Consider the following 15,473-nt stretch of genomic DNA (forward strand, 5'->3'; position numbering starts at 1 on the left):
TCAGGATCTAGGGCTGGGTGAGGGTTTATTTTTTTGCACCCTCAGCTGACATTTTTATTGACGCCATATTGGGGTTGATACGATGGTTTGATCGACTGTTTTGTTGAGGTGACCAAAAAAAAAAAATTTTTTATTGATGTGATTAATTTAGTTTATATTTTGCTAAATCGGACATTTCTAAGTGCAGCAATAATTTTTTTTTGTTTTATTTTCAATGGGGCCAAAGGAGGGTGATTTGGACTTTTTTTTTTATTTTCATATTTTTAAAAACTAGTCCCCTTAAGAGACATGAAGTGCAATCATGTGATAGCTAGGGCTATACATAGCAGGGCATCAGCACTTCTGTGTATAGCAGAACTCATCTCCTACGAACACCGGCCACAGTCTGGCATTCACAGTATCACAGTGATGGGCGGGGGTCTTCTGCAGACCCCCAGCTGTCATGACAACCCATCGGCGTTCCCCCCAATCACGTGACAAACATTGTTGGGCATTATTTGTGACGCAATTCCGGCTGGGTCATGTTAAATGCAGCTGTCTGAGATTAACAGCAGGATTTAACATGTAACTCCTTCACCACATTGGGATTTTCCATTTTTTACTCCCCTTCCCAGAACCATAGCTTTTTAAATTTTTCTTCAATATGGCCATGTGAGGGCTTGTTTTTTGCGGGACGAGTTGTAGTTTTGACCAACAGCAATGATTTTACCATATACAGTGGGTACGGAAGTATTCAGATCCCTTTAAATTTTTCATTCTTTGTTTCATTGCAGCCATTTGGTAAGTTAAAAAAAAGTTAATTTCTCCTACGCCTCATTGGGGGACACAGGACCATGGGTGTTATGCTGCTGCCACTAGGAGGACACTAAGTTAACACAGAAAGATTAACTCCCCCTCTGCAGTATGCACCCCTTCACTTGCCAATATTCATACAGTTCTTGCTTAGTGTCTGTAGGATGCACTTGGGTCTGTTTCAGACCCCAACTTTCTTATTTTAATTTTCTGTACATTTTTATTTTTTAAAAACAGAGTGAAGGAGGCGACGGATTCCTTTTCTAGGGTCCGCTCTCCCCCGTACTAACAACAGGCGAGCACGTGGAGTATGTCTCCCCGTCCCTCTCCTGCGACGTCTGGGGCACGCCTAATCTATTCTTGGGCGACTTCCTCTTTTGGTCCCGATCTCCCCCCCCCCTGCAAGACGAGCACAGAGAGTTCCTGGTTCTCCTGTTCCTCTCCGGGGCCCGACAGCTATGTGTACAAAGGCCCCCACCTGATGGCGTCACTGCAGCACCATGACCGATGAAAGCCCCTTGAAGTGAAGATGAATGAAGGGTTCTCTCTGGCTTGAGCACGCACCCTCACAGTGACAGAAGGCCAGCTGCACTGTGAGTATGTACCCTCCTCGCGCTTCCCTGATTCGGAAGGTGCAGCCCTGGTCCCTGGGGAGAGGCCGTTGGCCGGGTGCCAGCGGCGGCCAGCAGCGTTCCGTCGCGGCCACCGGCGCACATTGCCGGCAGGCCCCAGAAATTTAGTATCCGGCTTAGGCCGCGGTGGACATACCTCCGCCCACTGCTGAAACTCCCCCCCCCCCTCTCCCATCTCGGCACTTCTCGTCTGGGCAGGTTAGGCAGACCCTCAGGTGGTTGACGCCGAAGTCCTCCCTGTACCAGAGAAAGTCTTTTCTCCCAGTGCGCTGGCTGGTGTTGACCACCGATGCCAGCCTTTTGGGCTGGGGTGCAGTTTTCAACCACCACACAGCACAGGGGCGATGGTCCACTCGAGAGTCGCGTCTCCCCATCAATATCCTGGAAATATGAGTGATGAGACTATCATTACTCAGCTTTCACCATCTCCTGGCAGGTCATCCCATCAGAATTCAGTCCGACAATGCCACAGCGGTGGCATACATCAACCGTCAAGGGGGAATCCGCAGCAAGACGGCCATGCTCGAAGTGACCCACATCCTCCGTTGGGCCGAGAGCAACCATTCGCCCATCTCAGCGATCCACATACCAGGTGTGGAAAATTGGGCGGCGGACTTCCTCAGTCGCCAGGGTCTCGCTTTGGGCGAGTGGTCATTCCACCCAGAAGGCTAAACAACAAGGTCCCACAGTTCATTGCCCGATCCCTCGACCCACGTGCCGTCGGAATAGATGCCCTGGTCCTGCAGTGGCATCAATTCCGCCTCCCGTACATTTTTCCTCCTCTTCCCCTGCTACCGAGGGTCATCAAGAAGACTGGCCGCTTGGGCATGTTACGCAGAACTGGTTCAGCTGGTCACCAAAGTCCCCTGGCGGCTTCCAGATCGCATGGATCTTCTCTCACAGGGCCCGATTTATCACCAGACGGCGTGGCCGTTGAATCCTGGATTCTAGCCAAGCTGGATTCTCCCCCGAGGTATCCTCCACCATGATCAGGGCTAGGCGTACTTGGCGAATCTTCGCATGGTGCAATGCTCATGGACGATCTCCTCTGGTATTCTCCATTCCTTTCATATTGGAATTTCTCCAATCAGGCCTAGAGTCGGGTCTCGCACTTAGCTCTCTTAAAGGACAGGTGTCAGCATTGTCAGTCCTGTTCCAATGAAAAATTGCCACCAGATTACCGGTTAAGACGTTCATTCAGGGAGTTTCCCATGTGGCGCCTCCCTATAAAATGCCTTTGTATCCATGGGATCTTAATTTGGCCCTTGGAGCTCTTCAGGAGGCCCCCTTCGAACCACTGCAGGACGTCTCTCTGACCTTCCTTTCCTGAAAGGTAGCTTTTCTAGTATCTATTACGTCAATCAGGCGTGTCTCGGAGTTGGTGGCTCTTTCCTGCCAACCCCCGTTTCTGATCTTTCAGAGGACCACTTCTTTTCTACCCAAAGTCGTTTCCTCCTTCCACCTCAAGATTAGGAGATTATTCTGCCTTCATTCTGTCCGGCACCAGTCCATCGTGTTGAGAAAGCTCTGCACACTCGATGTTGTTAGGGCCCTTCGACGGTACATCTCAGGGATGGCTCCCTTCCGCAAGACTGATGTCCTATTCGTACTTCCAGAGGGACAAAGGAAGGGCTCTCCCGCTTCCAAGGCTACTCTATCCAAATGGATTCGATCGGCTATTCAGGAATCCTATCGTGTCAGGGATGCTCCTATCCCAGCAGGGATTAAGGCCCATTCTACTCGGTTGGTCTACTAGGGCCACTCGGCGCCAGGGGACGTCACTGCTGTGCTCTTCTTTAAGGCCGGCCGGCGCTGACACAGTGCAGGGAAGCTGACGCCGGGGGACAGACACCGGAATGTAAGTATGTACTGTTTTTTTTTTTTTACTTTTACAATGGTAACCAGGGTAAACATCGAGTTACTAAGCGCGGCCCTGCGCTTAGTAACCCGATGTTTACCCTGGTTACCCGGGGACTTCGGCATCGTTGTGTGACAGCTGTGTGACAGCTCTCCAGCGACCACACAACGACCTAAACAGCGACGCTGCAGCGATCGGCATCGTCTATATCGCTGCAGCGTCGCTAAATGTGACGATACCTTAAGGATTATGGAGGCCACTGTGCTCTTCGGAATCTTGAGTACTGCAGAAATGCTGTGGTAACATTGGCCAGATCTGTGCCTTGCCACAATTCTGTCTCTGATCTCCTTTGACCTCATGATTCTCATTTGGTCTGACATGCACTGTGAGCTGAGGTCTTATATAGACAGGTGTGCGCCTTTCCAAATCAAGTCCTATCAGTTTAATTAAACAGCTGGACTCCAATGAAGGAGTAGAACCATCTCAAGGAGGATCACAAGGAAATGGACAGCATGTGACTTAAATATGAGTGTCTGAGCAAAGGGTCTGAATACTTATGACTAGGGTTGAGTGACTTTTACTTTTTTAGGGTCGAGTCGGCTTTCGCGAAACCCGACTATCTCAAAAGTCGTGTGAAATCGGCCGATTATCGCGAAAAGTCGGGGATCGACCAAAACACGAAACCCAATGCAAAGTCAATGGGAAATCTCTCTATCTCTCTCTCCTCCGTCCCTGAGCAGAAAAGCTGGTGTGACACATTGCAAATCGCTACAGCGCACAAGCGAGAAGATGGCGATAGGTGTGCACGCCCCTAAGACCTATGTCATCACTCTGCCCACGCTCCTTCATTGGCTGAAAAAATGGCGCCAAACGCGTCATATGAAACGTGACTTTGGCGCGAAGATCGCCGACCGCATGGCCAATCTCACACTAGGATCGAGTCGGGTTTCATGAAACCCGACTTTGCCAAAAGTCGGCGACTTTTGAATTTGTCCGATCCGTTTCGCTCAAGCCTACTTATGACCATGGGATATTTCAGTTTCAGAGTGTACATTGATGTGAAAAAAACTTTTTTGAATTTACCAAATGGCTGCAATGAAACAGAGTGAAAAATTTAAAGGGATCTGAATACTTTCCGTACCCAATCTATGGATCTTCCATGTTATTGGTATACAAAGGCTCTATAAAAGCGCTATGGCTCCTTGCCTCCCCGAAAAAAAATTCTGCAAACTCTGCACTTCCAAACTCTCAAACTTCTAAATGCCCCCTCCTGAGCCCCACAGTGTGCCTAAACCACATTTAGCTTTCACATGTTTGTCATTTCTGTAGCGTTGGCCGGCCGCCTAAATTACAGGTGAATGTCTCCAGTAGCATGAGCTGGGCACTACAACGTACTGGAGACTACAGCGTACTGGGCACTATAATAGCAGTCTGCAATTTTCACTTAGCAACAGCTACTGCTGCTTGTTTCTGAAAAACACGCATGGAGTCAAATAATCACTACACCTGTAGATAAATTCCGAAAGGGGTACAATTTCCAAGGGGTCACTTGAGGGGGATTCTGATCTTCTAGCACATGTGGGCTCTGTATATGGAGTCTGCAAACTATTTAACAAAATCTGTGCCCAGTAGGCAAATAGCACTCCGTCCCTACTGAGCTTCACCGTGTGGCTAAGGAGTACTGTACAGCCACATAAGGGGTATTTCTACATTTAGCAGAAATTGTGGGAGAAATTTTGGTGCCATTATTACCCATTTCACAGTGTTAAAATATAAATTCTGAGGCTAAATTTAAATTTTCGTGGTAAAAATGTAATTATTTTTTCTTTACTGCCTAATGGTATAATATTCTGTGACACACATGTGGTGTCAATATGATCACTGCACCCCTAGAGGAATTCATTGAGAGGTGTAATTTGTAAAATGGGGTCACTTATGGGAGTTCTGTTGTTCTGGAAACTCAGGGGCTCTACCGATGTGACATGGCACCCTCAAACCAATAAAAAGCTCCAATATAACACTTCTTACTTCCGAGCTTTGCACTGTGCCTCAAAAGTAGTTTTCGACCAAATATGGTGTATCTGTGTACTCAGGAGACATTTCACAACCAGTGTTGGGGTGCAACGTCTCTTGCTATCCTTGTAAAAATGTAAAAAATTGGGCTTAAACAACACTTTTGGGAGAAAAATTTTTTTTTTCCATTTTCACAGATCAACGTTGTAAAATTCTGTGAAGCACCCCTGGGATCAAAATGCTCACTACACAACTAGATAATTTCCAAATTGAGGTCCCTTATGGGGGGGTTTCAACTGTTTAGGCACTTTAGGGGCTCTATACAGGCTGTATAGATACAGTATATACAGGACAGGTGCTGGGGGCCTGGGCTGGGCGGCTGCTAAAGTATATAATATATATATACAGTACAGACCAAAAGTTTGGACACACCTCATTTAAAGATTTTTCTATATTTTCATGACTATGAAAATTGTACATTCACACTGAAGGCATCAAAACTATGAATTAACACATGTGGAATTATATACTTAACAAAAAAGTGTGAAACAACTGAAATTATGTCTTATATTCTAGGTTCTTCAAAGTAGCCACCTTTTGCTTTGATGACTGCTTTGCACACTCTTGGCATTCTCTTGATGAGCTTCAAGAGGTAGTCACCGGGAATGGTCTTCCAACAATCTTGAAGGAGTTCCCGGAGATGCTTAGCACTTGTTGGCCCTTTTGCCTTCACTCTGCGGTCCAGCTCACCCCAAACCATCTCGATTGCGTTCAGGTCTTGTGACTGTGGAGGCCAGGTCATCTGGCGCAGCACCCTATCACTCTCCTTCTTGATCAAATAGCCCTTACACAGCCTGGAGGTGTGTTTGGAGTCATTGTCCTGTTGAAAAGTAAATGATGGTCCAACTAAACGCAAACCGGATGGAATAGCATGCCGCTGCAAGATGCTGTGGTAGCCATGCTGGTTCAGTATGCCTTCAATATTGAATAAATCCCCAACAGTGTCACCAGCAAAGCACCCCCACACCATCACACCTCCTCCTCCATGCTTGATGGTGGGAACCAGGCATGTAGAATCCATCCGTTCACCTTTTCTGCGTCGCACAAAGACTTAATTATTGGAAAGAGGTGGAAGTCCGATGGTGTGAGATCTGGTGAATAAGGGAGATGCGGTAGAATTTCAAAGCCACAGGAGCATGCTTCCATTTGGGCAACATGTGAGTTGTGAACTGGTGCATTGTCTTGCAGAAGGCAGACACCTTTCGTGGGCATTCTACGTATCTTGGTTTTGATGGCCTCCCACAATTTTCACAGCAGTGAAGCATAGTATGCCCCAGTGATCATGGTACCCTTTGCTAGGAAATCCATCAATACTACTCCATGCTGGTCCCAAAATACTGTGAGCATGACCTTGCCTGCCGAGGGTTAGGAACATGCCTTCTTTGGAGGTGGTGAGTCATGATGCTTCCATTGCATTGACTGGACTTTAGTCTGAGGATCATAGAAATGGACCCAGTTTCATACTGTGTGATCAGTTTGTTTCCATTACACGTTGTCAATAGAACCTGAGAGCATTTCACTCGTTCCTGCTTCTGAAAAGGTGTGAGCAGCCGGGAACCCAGCAAGCAGATACCTTATTCATGTGAAGATTGTCTTTGATGATTTTTTTCCACGGACCCCCACACTAATCTTGACAATTTGGACTAGATGGAGAATGGTTACACAGTGATTTTCCAAAATGGCGACCTCCACTTGTTTGTGTGTTCATCACTAGAGTGGGGTCGCCCTGGAATTGGAGCTGTTTGCACCGAAGTCCGACCACATTTGAATTGACGATTCTAGCTCTTGACTACATCATATGATGGGGAATCATCACCATAAACCTCTTTCATCTCATTGAATGTCTCCTCTGGTGGGTGGCCTTTCAAGTAAAGGAACTTAATGACTGCACACACCACTTCAGCACCTGTAAAATCAAGACCGTTATCAGTTCTGAGTTGCAAATTGGCACGTAATCTATAGAGACTTATATCATTACACATGTGCAGTTTCAGCGTCCTGTGATAAATAGAAGTGGGTCAGGGGAAATCTTTAATGAACGTCCCTCGTACATAATAAAGTTGGTGTAGTGAGAAAAATATAGGCATAAATTAAACTTATGGGATCAAATAACTAATTGGCATGTGCATATGTATTCATCCCTTTTGCAATTAAGCTCCCTAAAAATTTCTGCTGCAAGCAATTCCCTTCATAAGTCACATGCTTATTAAAAGGAAGTCCCCCCTGTGTGCAATCTAAGTGTCACATGGTCTGTCAGTATATACACACCTTTTTTGAAAGGTCACAGAGGCTGCAACACCATTAAGTAAGGGTACCGTCACACTAAAACGACGCTGCAGCGATACGACGATGTCGATCGCTGCAGCGTCGGTGTTTGGTCGCTGGAGAGCTGTCGCACAGACAGCTCTCCAGCGACCAACGATCCCGAAGTCCCCTGGTAACCAGGGTAAACATCGGGTTACTAAGCGCAGGGCCGCACTTAGTAACCCGATGTTTACCCTGGTTACCAGCGTAAACTTAAAAAAAACAAACACTACATACTTACATTCCTGTCGCGTCCCTCGGCGCTGTGCTTCTCTGCACTGACAGTGAGCGCCGGACAGCCGGAAAGCAGAGCGGTGACATCACCGCTGTACTTTACGGCTGGCCGGCGCTCACCAGTCAGTGCGGGAAGCTGAAGGCGAGGGACATGACCAGACACCGGGAAGGTAAGTATGTAGTGTTTTTTTTTTTTTTTACATTTACACTGATAACCAGGGTAAATATCGGGTTACTAAGCGTGGCCCTGCGCTTAGTAACCCGATGTTTACCCTGGTTACCAGTGAAGACATCGCTGAATCGGCGTCACACACGCCGATTCAGCGATGTCAGCGGGAGATCCAGCGACGAAATAAAGTTTCAAACGATCTGCTACGACGTACGATTCTCAGCGGGGTCCCTGATCGCAGTAGCGTGTCAGGCACAGCGAGATCATAAGGATATCGCTGGAACGTCACGGATCGTGCCGTCCTAGCGATCAAAGTGCCACTGTGCGACGGTACCCTAAGAGGCACCACTAACCAAACACCATGAAGACCAAGGAGATCTCCAAGCAAGGCAGGGACAAAGTTGTTGAGAAGTCAGGGTTGGATTTTTTTTTTTAAAATCCCAGTCTCTGATGATCCCCCAGAGCACTATCAAATTCATTATCATCAAATGGAAAGAACATGGTGTCATAACCTGCCAAGAGAGGACCGCCCATCAAATTCTCAGCCGGGCAAGGAGGGCATTAATCAGAGAGTCAGCAGAGATCAAAAGTAACCCTTATGGAGCTCCAGAGTTCCCAAGCAGAGACTGGAGTATCTGTCCATATGACCAAAATAAGCCGAACGATCCATAGAGGTGGCATTTATGGAAGAGTGGGTAGTAAAAAGCCTTTACTTACACACAAAATTTGTAAGGCTTATTTTGTGTTTGACAAAAGACATGTGGGAGACTCCCCAAATGTATGGAGGAAGGTGCTGTGATCAGATGACACCAAAATTGAAGTTTTTGGCAACCAAGGTAAATGCTATGTCTGGCACCAAACCAATACAGCTCATCACCTCAAGAACACCAACCCCACAGTGAAACATGGTGGTGGCAGCATCATGCTCTAGGGATATTTTCCGACAGCAGGGACAGGGAAAATGGTCAGAGTCAAGGGGAAGATGGATGGTGCAAAATACAGGGATATTCTTGATCAAAACCTGTTTCAGTCTGTCAGTGATTTGATCCTGGGATGGAGGTTCACCTTCCAACAACACAATGGCCAAAGCATACTGCTAAAGCAACACTTGAGTGGTTTAAGGGGAAATGTGTAAATGTTTTGGAATGGCCTGCTCAAAGCCCAGACATTAATCCAATTGAGAATTTGTGATCAGACTTGAAGATTGCTGTTCACCAGAGGAAACCATCTAACTTTAAGGAGCTGGAGCAGTTTTGCCTTAATGAATGGGCAAAAATCCTCGTAGCAAAATGTGGAAAGTTTAAGCAGACTTATCCAAAGCGAATTTCAGCTGTAATTGCCGCATAAAAAGGCTCTAAAAAGTACTGACTTTAGGGGGGGTGAATAGTTATGCACACTGAAATTTTCAGCTATTTTGTTCCATTTGTTGTTTGCTTCACAAAAAAAGAAAACAAAACGTTCAGTTGTATGCATGTTCTTTACATGAAGTAATGCAAACCCTCAAAAAAAATAATGAAATTCCAGATTGTGAGGTAGCAAAACAAAAATGCCAAGGGGATGAATACCTTCACAAGCCACTCTACACGACCAGAACCACCATTAGTACATGAAGGCATGAAGATAATGAACGGAGATAGACTGCTTTCCTGCGCTACTGTTAGTGTTCCATAAAGAGTAGCAAAGAATCAATGAGATAAAACCAAATACTTTATTCCGTGATATGGATCTGAACGTTTCGAGACACTCCAACCCCGTCATCAGGAACACAACCCAAGTTCTCCCTATCTTAAGTGTCCTCCACCATGGTGCCCACTTTCATACTGTTCTATTACACTGTAACCCCCTATGCTGCTCAGTCTATACTGTGCCTGCTTCTCACTCTTCCTCTGCATCGCGCCCCCTACATATTGTCCCCTCAAAATTTTCACCTCACTTTTTCCTCTCACTGTCCTCCCATATTATTCCCTTGCATACTGTCACCATATTCTCCCACAAAGTCCCCTAAGGCTCCCACACACTGTCCCATATACGTTTCTTTCCCCCACATTGTCCCCTCACTATTCCCCCACATAATGTACCTTCACAATATTCTCCCCATATTGTCTTCTCACATTTTCCCCTATACTGTCACTTTACACTTCTTTTCCCATACATTGTGCCCACACACTTTTTTCTCCCATACTGTCCCTTCACACTATTCCATTGCATGCTGTCCTCTCACGCTCCCCCTATATTGTCCCCTCACACTTTCCCACCCATACTGTCCCTTCACTTGCTGGTTATGATATAAAAGAATAATAAAAACATTGTCAACATTTTTCTTTAGCTACAAGTACAAAAATGAGATTTAAAACTATAATTCATTTTCTGATGAAAGCTTCCCTTTAAAATGGTATAATAGTATGTAGAGCTAGAATTATTGGTACCCTATCATGTTTCCCACTTGATGCCCTGGGGGTGACTAGTTGATTGTACACCATTCTTGCAGTATACTTTATTCAATGCTTTATCTTCTGTGTTAATTTTTATGTTTGACTTTGGTCCTGTGTGACCCGTTTTTAATTTCTCTTTAGTTATCCAAAATATTTTCAATAAAAACCGATTACACATATGCAAATACCACATACCTATTGTTTCTCTTTAGGTTATTCACATCAATCTTTGCCATTTTCAATTTCAGGAAAATAAAAAGTAATTTAATTTTTCTATGCAGATATTTAGATTTAATTAAAACCAAATTAAATTAAGTTTAAAATAACTAAAATTAAGTTTTAATTAAGTCTAAAAATCTGCAACAAAAAGCCAATAAGTATAATTTTATTTGCAGAACTCTCAAATGAACTAGAAATTGTTAGTTTGAGTGAAGTTAACGTAAAAAATAAGCAAATTATTTTAACCCCTTATCTATTTTGGACATACTGGTCCAACGTAGTATTCCCTTTTATGATGCAGGCTTGGGAACTGAGCATGCACCATAGACGGCTTAACTCCAGCCGCTACAGTGAACTCCTTAAATGTGGGGAATCTCTGACAGTTATACTTAAGTTGCGTGGTCCAAGATGTGTGACGTATTGTGAGGAACCAATGTATTGCCATAGTAGCAGGAGGCATGGTAAAGGCCCTCGTGCATAGCATGACGTGGTTCCTATTGAGACCAACCTGTGGCTGGACTTCAAAGAAGACCAACATTTTTACTATATACTGTAATACAAATATAGCATTTCAATGCATAGTACAAGCATTCAGATGATTGCAGGTTCAAGTCCCCTAAGTGGGCTAAAAAACAAAGAAAAAAAATGTTTTTAACCTCTTCATTACCCAGCCATTTTTCACCTTCCAGACCGAGCCTCGTTTTACAATTCTGACCAGTCACTTTACGAAGTAATAACTCTGGAACGCTTCAACGGATCACACTTATTCTGAGAATGTTTTTTCAAGACATTGTACTTCGTGATAGTATTAAAATTTATTCAATATGATTTGCATTTATTTGTGAAAATTTGGCAATTTTGAAACTTTTTAATTTTTATGCTCTTAACCCCTTTAGTGACCAAGCCAAATTTGACCTTAATGACCAAGCCAATTTTTACAATTCTGACCAGTGTCACTTTATGTGGCAATAACTCTTGATCGCTTCAACGGATCCCACTGATTCGGTAATTGTTTTTTAGTGACATATTTGGTCACGATAGTGGTAACATTTTATAGATATGGTTTGCAAAAATGTATTAAAAAAACGGAAATTTGGCAAACATTTTGAAAACGTTTTAACCATTAATTTTTGTGCCCTTAAATTAGAGCGTTATGTCACACAAAATAGTTAATAAATAACATTTCCCATATGTCAACTTCACATCAGCACAATTTCCGAAAAAATGTTTTTTTGTTTTGTTAGGATGTTAGAAGGGTTAAAAGTTGACCAGCAATTAGTTATATTTCCAACAAAATTTACAAAACCATTTTTTATAGGGCCCACATCACATTTGAAGTGACTGAGGGGATCTTATGACAGGAAATACCCAAAAGTGACAGCATTCCAAAAACTTCACCCCTCAAGGTGCTCAAAACCACGTTCAAGAAGTGTATTAACCCTTCAGGTGCTTCACAGGAATTAATGGAATGTGGAAGGAAAAAATGTAACTTTTTTTTCGCAAAAATTTTACTTTCCACCCACATTTTTTTATTTTTAGAAGAGTTACAGGTGAAAACGAACCCCAAAATTTGTTATATAATTTCTCCTGAGCACGCCGATACCCCATATGTGCAGGACAACTACTGTTTTGGTGCACGGCAGGGCTTGGAAGAGATGGAGCGCTGTTTGACTTTTTATGCAAAATTTGATGGAATTGACCTAGATGACAGAAAATACCCAAAAGTGACACCATTCTAAAAACTGCACCACTCAAGGTGCTCAAAACCACATTCAAGACGTTTATTAACCCTTAAGTTGCTTCACAAAAACTGAAGCAATGGGGAAGGAAAACCTTAACATTTAATTTTTTTTCGCAAAAAAATTGCTCTAGACTCAAACTTTATTTTTACAAGGGTAACAAGAGAATGAAACAAAATTTGTTGTGCAATTTCTCAGTATGCAGATACCCCCATATGTGGGGGAAATTCACTGTTTGGGCGCGCTGCCTGGCTCGGACTATTTGGATGCAAAATTGGAATCAAGAGTGGACACTGTCACATTTGGAGAGCCCCTGACGTGCCTAAACAGTGGAAACCCTCTACAACTGACCCCATTTTGGAAACCCCACTCCTCTAGGATTTTATCCAGGGGTATAGTGAGCATTTTGAACCCCCAGGTACGACACAGAATTTGATAACCTTAGGTCATCATATTGAATATGTCATCATTAGTGTTGAGCGCAAGTGCTCGTTACTCCAGTTTGCATTGAGTGCTCAGGTATGCACCAAATATCGTAGGTGCTCGAGTAACATGCTCGTGTCCCTGACCTGCATGTTTTGCGGCTTCAAACCCCCCCAAAAATAAACCATGCGGGGATCCCAAATACTGCTTCCATACTCGAGCACTCGATGCAAACTCGAGTGGTGAGCGCTTGCGCTCAACACTAGCCGTCAAGGTCATTTTTTACTTTTTAACACCAACCCTAACAGCATAGATTCTATTTTTTTTTTTATATTTTTTTATCTCACTAAGCGGGTTACAATGGAGGATTTAATTCACTATTTTTTAAAAAAATTTTGATTACTTTGATAGGGTCTATCACAGTGATCAAAAGGAACAATTGGGAAAAATTCTCTATTGTTGCCAGTTACCGGCCAGCAGATGTTGGCGGGCACAAATGACGCAGAAAGCAGGAGGACGGCGCAAGAGGAACCTGGGGATGGAGGAGATATCTGAGGGCTCGGGGGATCCCATTTTTCTCTTCTCTGATATGCTAGGAGAGAGAAATTAATGTAAATAAGACTTTTTTCTGATCGCTGTTATTCGGTAGCTGAGAAATATTCCGATCCTGGGGGGCTCTATACTCCTTATTTATCAGAGCCTTTAAAAAGCAGCACTGAGGAATATGTATCCTAACAGTTGTGCTCAAAAGTTTACATACCCTGGCTGAATTTTGCTTTCTTTGCCTTTTTTTCAGAGAATATGAATGATAACACCAAAACTTTTTCTCCACTCATGTTTAGTGGTTGGGTGAAGCCATTTATTGTCAAACTACTGTGGTTTCTCTTTTTAAATCATGAAAACCCAAAACATCCAAATGACCCTGATCAAAAGTTCACATACCCAATTTCTTAATAATGTGTATTTCCCCCTCTAACTTCAATGACAGATTGAAGTCTTTTGTGGTAGTTGTGGATGAGGTTCGTTATTTTATCAGATGGTAAAGCCACTCTTCTTTGCAAAAAGCCTCTAGTTCCTGTAAATTCCTGGGTTGTCTTTCATGAACTGCGGGCTTAAGATCTCCCCAGAGTGGCTCAATGATATTGAGGTCAGGAGACTGAGATGGCCACTCCAGAACCTTCACTTTGTTCTGCTGTAGACAATGTCAGGTCGACTTGGCCTTGTTTTGGATCGTTGTCATGTTGGAACGACCAAATACATCCCATGCGCAGCTTCTGGGCTGATGAGTGCAAGTTTGTCTCCAGTATTTTCTAATAATGTGCTGCATTCATCTGTCCTTCAACTTTGAGTTTCCTGTGCCTTTGCAGCTCACACATCCCCAAAACATCAGCGATCCACCTCCGTGCTTTACAGTAGGAATGGTGTTCCTTTCATCATAGGCCTTGTTGACCTCTCTCCAAATGTAACGTTTTTGGTTGTGGCCAAAAAGTTCAATTTTGGTCTCATCACTCCAAATTACCTTGTTCCGGAAGTTTTGAGGATTTTTCTTTTTTGTTTTATTCTTCAAAAACAATTATTCCCTCCTTCCGAAAAAGGATTGCTAAAGAAATGCAAAACCTTAGTATAGTCACTTGTGACAAGCAGTATATCTTCACGTTTTCTCTGACACCAATTTTATGTTGTCTTTCTTCAGAAAAAAAAAATTATATTGTACTGCCAATGCTGCTGCTTTCCAGTGCATTAAAAGGGAACTTGTCAGCAGGTTTTCCCAATATACACTAAAGCCACTACATTTGATTCCAGTAATCTGTAGTCCCCAACTGCCTCTGCATATACAAAACTACCTTTTATAATTCTCACAATGATGTAAAAGCGGTTTCTATTTACGTAGCACCAGCCTCGGGCTCACCTGTTCCTTTTGACCCCGTACCAGAATACTCACCATTGTGTATGACATAATATGGTTTACTTTAACTTATATAATCTACGCTTAAAAAATTGAGGCCCTCATAATTTACTGAGTGTGGATAACCATAGTGTATATATGCCCATGCCAGTGGTAACCCTTTTCACTTTATGACCTGTTTGTTGCTGTACACATTCAGTTCATTAATGCCTTGGCCACTCCTCCTATTCTATGTCAAGAAAACAGAAAATCTTGGGAGATGGTGCTTGGACAAGAAGCCACATTGAGTGGGTAACTTTGGGAAGGAATCCTGTCGAGTTCTTCCCTGTTACATGCAGTGACCGGACAACATATCTACATATGTGTTTCAGCACACTCAACCAAGGCCTGGTTATGTTGGTTTCTATTGCAATGGATAGGACGTCACACGAGTGTCCCCACGAGTTCCACCATAGGGAAAATGACCGAACATGCGAACTTCACATGAATGATGTAACTAGATGAGCGACCAGATCTTTGGGCACTTTTATACAGGGACAGTTATGGAAAGCCATTGTAAGGGTAGGAGTCATTGAGATCCAAGGGAGATAGTATCTGTTGTGAGGGATTAATAGGGCCCTTTAAGTGCCTCTGGATGCCTCAAAAGTGACTGGTACCCACACATCCCACCAATCGGATCAACCAAATGGGTG

This window comes from Ranitomeya imitator, chromosome 3 (assembly GCF_032444005.1).
Source record: "Ranitomeya imitator isolate aRanImi1 chromosome 3, aRanImi1.pri, whole genome shotgun sequence".
NCBI classification, from domain to species: domain Eukaryota; kingdom Metazoa; phylum Chordata; class Amphibia; order Anura; family Dendrobatidae; genus Ranitomeya; species Ranitomeya imitator.